The sequence below is a fragment of the Salvelinus sp. IW2-2015 genome, linkage group LG2 (genome assembly GCF_002910315.2).
Source record: "Salvelinus sp. IW2-2015 linkage group LG2, ASM291031v2, whole genome shotgun sequence".
NCBI lineage: Eukaryota > Metazoa > Chordata > Actinopteri > Salmoniformes > Salmonidae > Salvelinus > Salvelinus sp. IW2-2015.
The window spans coordinates 42,498,929-42,507,904 of NC_036839.1; the positions used below are offsets into that span (position 1 = coordinate 42,498,929).

The following is an 8,976-nucleotide window of genomic DNA, read 5'->3' on the forward strand; positions in this document are numbered from 1 at the left end:
TGTGTGTGTGTGTGTGTGTGTGTGTGTGTGTGTGTGTGTGTGTGTGTGTGTGTGTGTGTGAACTCATACACATCATCCCCTGTTTCAGGGCACAGATTCAGTTTTGCTTGACTTAATTAAGGGCATGTATAGGAGCTAAGAAAACATATTTCATGTGTTCTGCAAACCTGAGAGCCAATACAGGAAAAATTATCTTCAGCACTCACCTTCCTTGTTTGGAACGAGTTTCCTGTGCATATAAACTTGTTATGTGCATATGTCCTTGTTTTGTATTCTTTGCAAATACAGTGCCTTCCGCCACTAGTAATACCTCTTATCTTATTCCACATTTTGTTGTGTTACAGCCTTAATTCAAAATTGATAAAATATTTTTTTCCTCACCCATCTACAAACAATCATCCATAATGACAAAGTGAAAAGTGTTTATCTCATGTAGAGAATATATCACAACCCTGCGTCAATACATTTAGAATCACCTTTGGCAGCGATTGCAGCTGTGAGTGTTTCTGGGTAAGTCTCTAAGAGCTTTCCACACCTGAATTGTGCAACATTTGCACATCATTCTTTTCAACATTCTTCAAGCTCTGTCAAATTGGTTGTTGATCATTGCCAGACAACCATTTTCAGGTCTTGCTATAGATTTTCAAGTAGATTTAAGTCAAAACTGTAACTAGGCCACTCAGAAACATTCACCGTCTTCTTGGTAAGGAACTCCATTGTAGATTTGGCCTTGTGTTTTAGGTTATTGTCCTGCTGAAATGTGAATTCATTTCCCAGTGTCTGGTGGAAAGTAGCCTGAACAAGGTTATCCTCCAGGATTTTGCCGTGCTTAGCTCCATTCTGTTTATTTTTTATCGCGAAAAACTCCCCAGTCCTTAACAATTATAAGCATACCCATAACATGATGCAGCCACCACTATGCTTGAAAATATATAGAGTGGTACTCAGTAATGTTTTGTATTGGATTTGCCCCAAACATAACACTTTGTATTCAGGACAAAAGATTAATTGCTTTGCCACGTCTTTTGCAGTATAACTTTAGTGCCTTGTTGAAAACAGGATGCACGTTTTGGAATATTTTTTAGTCTGTACAGGCTTCCTTCTTTTCAGACTGTCAATTAGGTTAGTACTGTGGAGTAACTACAATGTTGTTGATCCATCCTCAGTTTTCTCCTATCACAGCCATTAAACTCTGTAACTGTTTTACAGTCACCATTGGCCTCATGGTGAAATCCCTGAGCGGTTTCCTTTCTCTCCAGCAACTGAGTTAGGAAGGACAACCGGTATCTTTGTAGTGACTGGGTGTATTGATACACCATCCAAATTGTAATTAATAACTTCACCATGCTCAAAGGGATATTCAATGTCTGCTTTTTTACCCATCTACCAATATGTGCCCTTCTTTGCAAAGCATTGGAAAACCTCCCTGGGCATCTGTGTTTGAAATTCACAGCCCGACTGAGGGATCTTACAGATAAATGTATGTGTGAGCTACAGAGATGAGGAATTCATTTAAAAATCATGTTAAACACTATTATTGCACACAGAGTTCATGCAACTTATTATGTGACCTGTTAAGCAAATGTTTACTCCTGAACTTATTTAGGCTTGTCATAACAAAGGGGTTGAATACTTATTGACTCACGACATTTAAGCTTTAAATGTTTTATTAAAAGGTAAAAATGTCACACTTTTGACATTATGGGGTATTGTGTATAGGACAGTGACAAGAAAACTCACCATTTTAAATCCAGGATGTAACACAACAAAATGTGGAAAAAGTCAAGGGGTGTGAATACTTTCTGTAGGCACTGAACTAAGCCTTTTGTGTGTGTGTGTGTGTGTGCGTGTGCATGTGCGTGTGTGTGTGTGTGCATGTGTGTGTGTGCGTGTGTGTGAACACCTATAGTGGAGCAGCATGGCACTGAGGCCCCCACTCAGAAGAAGCCGATCACAGATGTCAGGATCTGGATATTGTCCAAAGATCAGGCCACAAGGCAGTTCCAGATCGAGCTCAAATCCAAGATGAAGACCAACAACTGTCCCGAGGAACCAAAGACCCAGCTGCCCATGAAGGTCAGGAAAAACCATTACAAAAAAAAAGAAAAATACGTCTTTGTTCACATCTGCTATTCGAGAGATACAGTTCAGAAACTTAATGAGCATTAGTATTACAGAACTACTGTACATAGTTTAGCTTTAAGGGTTTTGGTAGGGTTAACTAATTCTAGAACTGTGTCATAGGAGCCTCCCTTCCTCCCTAAACGTGCTGCTGTGTAAATTGATTACAGTTTAGAAAGTGGTATTTGTAATTCAACTCTCCGTAGTTTATTGAATACTGGCCTTAATGCAGAGGCCAGTGGTGACCCTGGTCGGCATGGTATTTGTAACTCAACTCTCCGTAGTTGATTGAATACTGGCCTTAGCTTAATGCAGAGGCCAGTGGTGACCCTGGTCTGCATGGTATTTGTAATTCAACTCTCCGTAGTTGATTGAATACTGGCCTTAATGCAGAGGCCAGTGGGTGACCCTGGTCGGCATGGTATTTGGTACGGCAGTGCCCTCGCCTGGACGCACGCTCACAACAGATGTATTTATTCAAATAAATGATTCTCATTAATTTGCCCTATTTCTTTTAATACTGCAATTGGTATAACTGTTGCGAAATACCGTCAAAAATAGACAGCATTTTGACCATCAATACATTTCTATTCCAAAGTAGAAATACCAGAGCCGAGTTGTGGGTATGCAGAGGGACAACTAATCTGAAGATTCACTATTTTTACAGCCTGGGGTTTGCTGGAATGGTTAAAGATGGGTTTTCTGTTTCCATGAGTTTTCAGAGTATGAGGTAGATAGTGGAGATCATCATTTTCTCCAACTAGAGATTAGAAGACTTAGTTTAGAGGAGCCTGTGTTAGAACTACGCATCATATGGTATTGTAAGATTCAAATAAGATCGCTGGCAGGCCATGCCCACTCTCCCAGGCCAAGCCATCAGAGGACCCACTTTGACCCACTATGACGCTTGTCAGATACACTACTGTACAATATAGAGCAAACCTACAGCCCTTCAGCTCTGTTACGCTGGGCACCTGTCATACAAACTCTCAGCCCTCAGCTCTGTTACCGTGGGCACCTGTCATACAAACCTCAACCCGCATCTCGTTACGCTGGCACCTGTCATACAAACTCTCACGCCCAGCTCTGTTACGCTGGGCACCTGTCATACAAACCTTCAGCCCGCAGCTCTGTTACGCTGGGCACCTGTCATACAAACTCTCAGCCCTCAGCTCTGTTACGCTGGGCACCTGTCATACAAACCTTCAGCCCTCAACTCTGTTACCGCTGGGCACCTGTCATACAAACTCTCAGCCCTCAGCTCTTACGCTGGGCACTGTCATACAAACCTTCAGCCCTCAGCTCTGTTACGCTGGGCACCTGTCATACAAACTCTCAGCCCTCAGCTCTGTTACGCTGGCACCTGTCATACAAACCTTCAGCCCTCAGCTCTGTTACGTGGGCACCTGTCATACAAACTCTCAGCCCTCAGCTCTGTTACGCTGGGCACCTGTCATACAAACTCTCAGCCCTCAGCTCTGTTACGCTGGGCACCTGTCATACAACCTTCAGCCCTCAGCTCTGTTACGCTGGGCACCTGTCATACAAACTCTCAGCCCTCAGCTCTGTTACGCTGGCACCTGTCATACAAACCTTCAGCCCAGCTTGTTACGCTGGGCACCTGTCATACAAACCTTAAGCCCTCAGCTCTGTTACGCTGGGCAACCTGTCATACAAACTCTCAGCCCTCAGCTCTGTTACGCTGGGCACCTGTCATACAACCTTCAGCCCGCAGCTTGTTACGCTGGGCACCTGTCATACAAACCTTCAGCCTCAGCTCTGTTAGCTGGGCACCTGTCATACAAACCTTCAGCCTCAGCTCTGTTACGCTGGGCACCTGTCATAACAAACCTTCAGCCCTCAGCTCTGTTACGCTGGGCACCTGTCATACAAACCTTCAGGCCGCAGCTTGTTACGCTGGGCACCTGTCATACCAAACCTTCAGCCCGCAGCTCTGTTACGCTGGCACCTGTCATACAAACTTCAGGCCGCAGCTCTGTTACGCTGGGCACCTGTCATACAAACCTTCAGCCCTCAGCTCTGTTACGCTGGGCACCTGTCATACAACCCTCAGCCCTCAGCTCTGTTACGCTGGCACCTGTCATACAAACTCTCAGCCTCAGCTCTGTTACGCTGGCACCTGTCATACAAACTTCAGCCCTCAGCTCTGTTACGCTGGGCAACTGTCATACAAACTCTCAGCCCTCAGCTCTGTACGCTGGGCACCTGTCATACAAACCTTCAGCCCTCAGCTCTGTTACGCTGGGCACCTGTCATACAAACTCTCAGCCTCAGCTCTGTTACGCTGGCACCTGTCATACAACCTTCAGCCCGCAGCTCTGTTACTGGGGCACCTGTCATACAAACCTTACACCTCAGCTCTGTTACGCTGGGCACCTGTCATACAAACTCTCAGCCCTCAGCTCTGTTACGCTGGACACCTGTCATACAAACCTTCAGCCCGCAGCTCTGTTACCTGGGCACCTGTCATACAAACCTATCATCTTGTTACGCTGGGCACCTGTCATACAAACCTTCAGCCCTCAGCTGTTACGACTGGGCACCTGCATACAAACCTTCAGCCCTCAGCTCTGTTACGCTGGGCACCTGTATACAAACTCTCAGCCCTCAGCTCTGTTACGCTGGACACTGTCATACAAACCTTCAGCCCTCAGCCTGTTACGCTGGGCTTCTGTATACAAACCTCAGCCCTCAGCTCTGTTACTCTGGACACCTGTCATACAAACCTTCAGCCTCAGCTCTGACGCTGGGCACCTGTCATACAAACTCTCAGCCCTCAGCTCTGTTACCTGGACACCTGTCATACAATGCAATCCTTTATTTACTGGATGGTGCTGACTTGAATGTCAAGTTCAACAGTCATGGAGACAACTTGCTGCCATAACAGATAATAATATCTTACAGTTTGTCACGACTTCCACCGAAGGTTGTTCCTCTCGTGTTCGGCAGTGCTCGCGGTCGGCGTCGCGCGGCTACTAGCCATCACCGATCCATTTTTATTTTCCTTTTGTTTTGTCTTTGGTTCATTCACACCTGGTTTTCATTTGCTTTATTCTGTGTGTATATTACCCTCTGTTCCCGCTTAGGTTTGTGCGGGATATTTTCATGTTGCTCGTTGAGGTTTTCCTCAGTTTATTCACGTGTGTAACAGTGTTGTAGGAAAAGTAAGGAGAGTTGTTTTTTTCCTTCCGTGAGTGATTGTGTGTTCCTATGTCTTGGGCGTTTATTGGTATGTACCTGACCATTGTGGACCTTAGCTACCTCAGTACAAGTCACAACACAGTAGGCCTGCCTGGTGATGGTGATGGTCTATTTCTGAACTTTTGTATTTGGTCGTGCTTTTTAGGGCCTTGTAAACAGGAGATGGACAAGGTGCTGGAGGAGATTCCAAGAGAGCTTCCATGATAACAGGGACCAGTTGAGAATCTGTACCAACTCAATCCCCAACTGTGAAAAGATAGGCCAGTACAATCTCAAACAGGTAAGTCTCAAATCGTTGATATGTTTAATGCAACTTATATCCTTGTTAGCTCAACTCATTCTGGTAAAGGGGTCAACTGAAAATGGTTGAAGAAAAACACATGTTGCTGTGATTTTTTTTTTATCACACACACACATCACACACACACACACACACACACACACACACACACACACACACACACACAACACACACACACACACACACACACACACCACACACAACACACCACAACACACACAAAGGTAGAGCCCAGTGTGTGTGTAAAAGTATACCCCTTACCCGCCGCGCACACCCTACCCACCCTATGCCGAGAATGGGGTGATGTTTTTAACAGAGTTACAAGGTAATGTTTGCAGACAGACTGTAGCCAGCACTACACCAGTCAAAACAATGGTTACCAATGAGAATTTTCTCAGTTTCCTCTGCAAGCTTGTCTTTTGTTGCTGGAACGACCCACTATTTTTAAAATGTGGTCAAAACAATGATATGACATACCTGTTATTCTGAACATACAGCCACAGGCATCTGTCTGAAGTTGTGAGAGAGAGAGAGAATTATATGCAAAACCTCGGTTCCCAGGTCTCAAAAAATACTGCACCTCCAACGACACTTAACGTTCGTTAATCATCTTGTTCCTCCGGTTAATACTGTAACTGTCACTTTTTCTTCTTTCTCATTGAAGGAAAAAATGAAATGTGTTTTTGGCTCTCTCTCCTCCCTATGTCCCCATCCCCGGATCTAGTCCCGTGAAGTAGAGTTATGACCTCATTCTCGGGGTAGAGAGGGAGGTCTCCAACAGGGGGGATGGGGGGGCGCGGGGGAGGGGTGGTGGACACAGGGGGGTGGGGGGCATGACATGAGGATGGCTGTTATTGGGGGGCAGAGCCTCACCCCTCCATCTGCACCTCATCTCGGCATCCAAATGCAGAACGCCCTCTGTTACGTCGCCCCCACCCCCCCTGAAAACGCCCCGTCTGACTGGATCCAGGCCTCATTACCCTCCACCTCCCCCATCACCCATCGTCCTCGACCCTTTCCTCCATTTTCCCCTGTGTGTTCCGTGCCACATGTCCACCCACGGTCAGCGGGGCGAGTGCTGGTGCGTTAACCCCTTCACGGGTGTCCAGATCGCCCAGTCCACCAAGGTTGCGGGGGGACGAACTGCAGCCAGTATGTGGAGGAGCAGGAGATGGGAGACTGGAACACAGTCCACTGCTGTCCTCAGGTGGCAGAGATATAACAGCACTTCACTCACCCCCCCCCCCCCCGCAGTGGATTGTGCCAAATTGACTAACCTATGTGCATGGGGTTCTTTTCAATGTAGCTGTTATGTTCCTGTAAGAAAACCAAAAATGTCACTCAAACAGAAGGCGGAGCTAACAAGAGTCACTAGAAAACAAAACAAAACAGGTGTGGTTCTAGGAGGGGTTCTGGAAGACACTCATGGGAGTGTCCACGGAAATTTGCCCACTATAGATGCAAAAAAAAAAGATAAACTCGACAAGGGCTTAATAACAAAGAGCTGAGTTAAGGTCTGAATGCTTATGTAGAAATGATATTTAGTTTTGTTATTTTGATTAACATTCCAAAAAAAATTCTTACAACCTGTTTTTGCTTTGTCATTATGGTGTATATGTGTGTAGATTGGTGAGAGGGGGAAAAACACATTTAAATCAATTTTAGAATGAGGTGGTAACGTAACAAAGAGTGGAAAAAAGGTAGAGGATCTGAATCTTCCCGAAATGCCATCTTAAGTGCGCTTAAATCTCATATTTTTGAGAATTGGGGTAAATAATATAGGTTCTAAAACTCTCATCCCTATGGAAAAGTGCAACCAAAACAATACTGATCTCCACACAAGCAAAACGTTTAGTTCAAAACAAATTGTGAGCCCGGGCTACACACCGACCAAACACAAAACACAACTATATGACTGCCCACCATTGAAAGTCAATCAGCATATCAAAGTTGTCTTACCATGGACATGCTTGTTTCAAGGAAACCCTCTGCAATTTCGTGTAACTTTCCTCTCGTGATTTTCCTCAGTGGAATGGCCTCAGGGAGAACGCGAGTCGGCAGCAGCACATGCTGGTCCAGAGAAACTGTTTCACCCCTCTGCTTTGGCAAAGGACCAACATAATTCCACTCAGAACCCTGCTGAAAGGTTTGTGAAAAAGCAGGAAAGCAGACTGCAATGTGCAACGATACACATGCTTGTTAGGTGTAACCCCATAATCTGGGAACGCCACATGTTTACAGTACAACCACAACATCCTGTGTTCAGATCAGGACAGGAAGAAATTACGCAAAAACATTCATAGTCTCTGTTGAGCAAGATGGATACTCCATTGGTGAGAACCCAACTCTCAGATCTCTGTCGAACGCAACTGGTATAGTGACAACTTTAGAGACACACTGGGCCATCATCTGCCCATATAGGACCACCATTCTCTGTCAAAGTAACCCACATGAATTTCTCTCAACATTCTCCTCTGATGTATCGTCAGCAAAGAGGGAGAGGGCTTTTATTTTACTCTGGTTCAGCGCAATTCAATGCTTTCAGACATTCGAAGTAATCGGGGTATGCATGTAGGCCTTTTCGCTTGCTTGGCGAGTGGTCTACACAACTCTCCTCACTTTGGGGTTTTCAAAAGGAAGATGTAAACTCAGTGTTTAGCAAATCAGAATCACCCATAAAGTCTCGGACAGATCGACCCATGGTGGGGTCACTGCCGTTCTCTACAACGACTACTTTGCAACTTTCGTTAGACATATAGGTACGTGTAAGGCACATTGCTGGGCAGACAGTCTGTAGAGGGTACTTTTCTGACTAGACCATCATGGTTCCTTACTCTGGGTTCCTATACAAATGGAGCAGGATTTTGGCAACGACCTATCCCTCGCAGCCAAATTAATTTCCCCAAAATGAATGAGACCCCCTTCACCGCTAGGCGTAAGGCCTCACTTGCACGACAACGGAACCAGAAAAATAGATAAGACTTGAATTCCACGTTGATAACAAAGGAAACTTTTCATGCCAACCAATCTCCAGACGCCTTGTAACTAACACACTGTAACAGTTGCTGAATTCAGTTGCTAGACTAGAAAGGCACAACACCTAGTAACACGGCTCTTACCAAGAAACCGCGGTCTGCCTGCCCCAGTGTCTCCGCAGTTCTCTCCAGGCCGAAAGACTGCATCTAACAGCATCTCCACTCTGCAGAAGACGCAAACGCGTCTGAAACAAAGGGAGTTGCATAACACGACTCGAATCCAAATAATCTTGTTTAAGGAGATACCATTTCTCAACCAGAAGACTTAATGTCTGGTGTGCTCCCCACATAGAAGAA

The 8,976-nt window shown here is 45.5% G+C and overlaps 1 pseudogene; it reads left to right on the top strand.

The window, feature by feature from the left end:
• Positions 1-8,976, top strand: part of LOC111971961 (insulin-like growth factor-binding protein 2-B) — a 39,586-nt pseudogene that overhangs the window by 10,345 nt on the left and 20,265 nt on the right.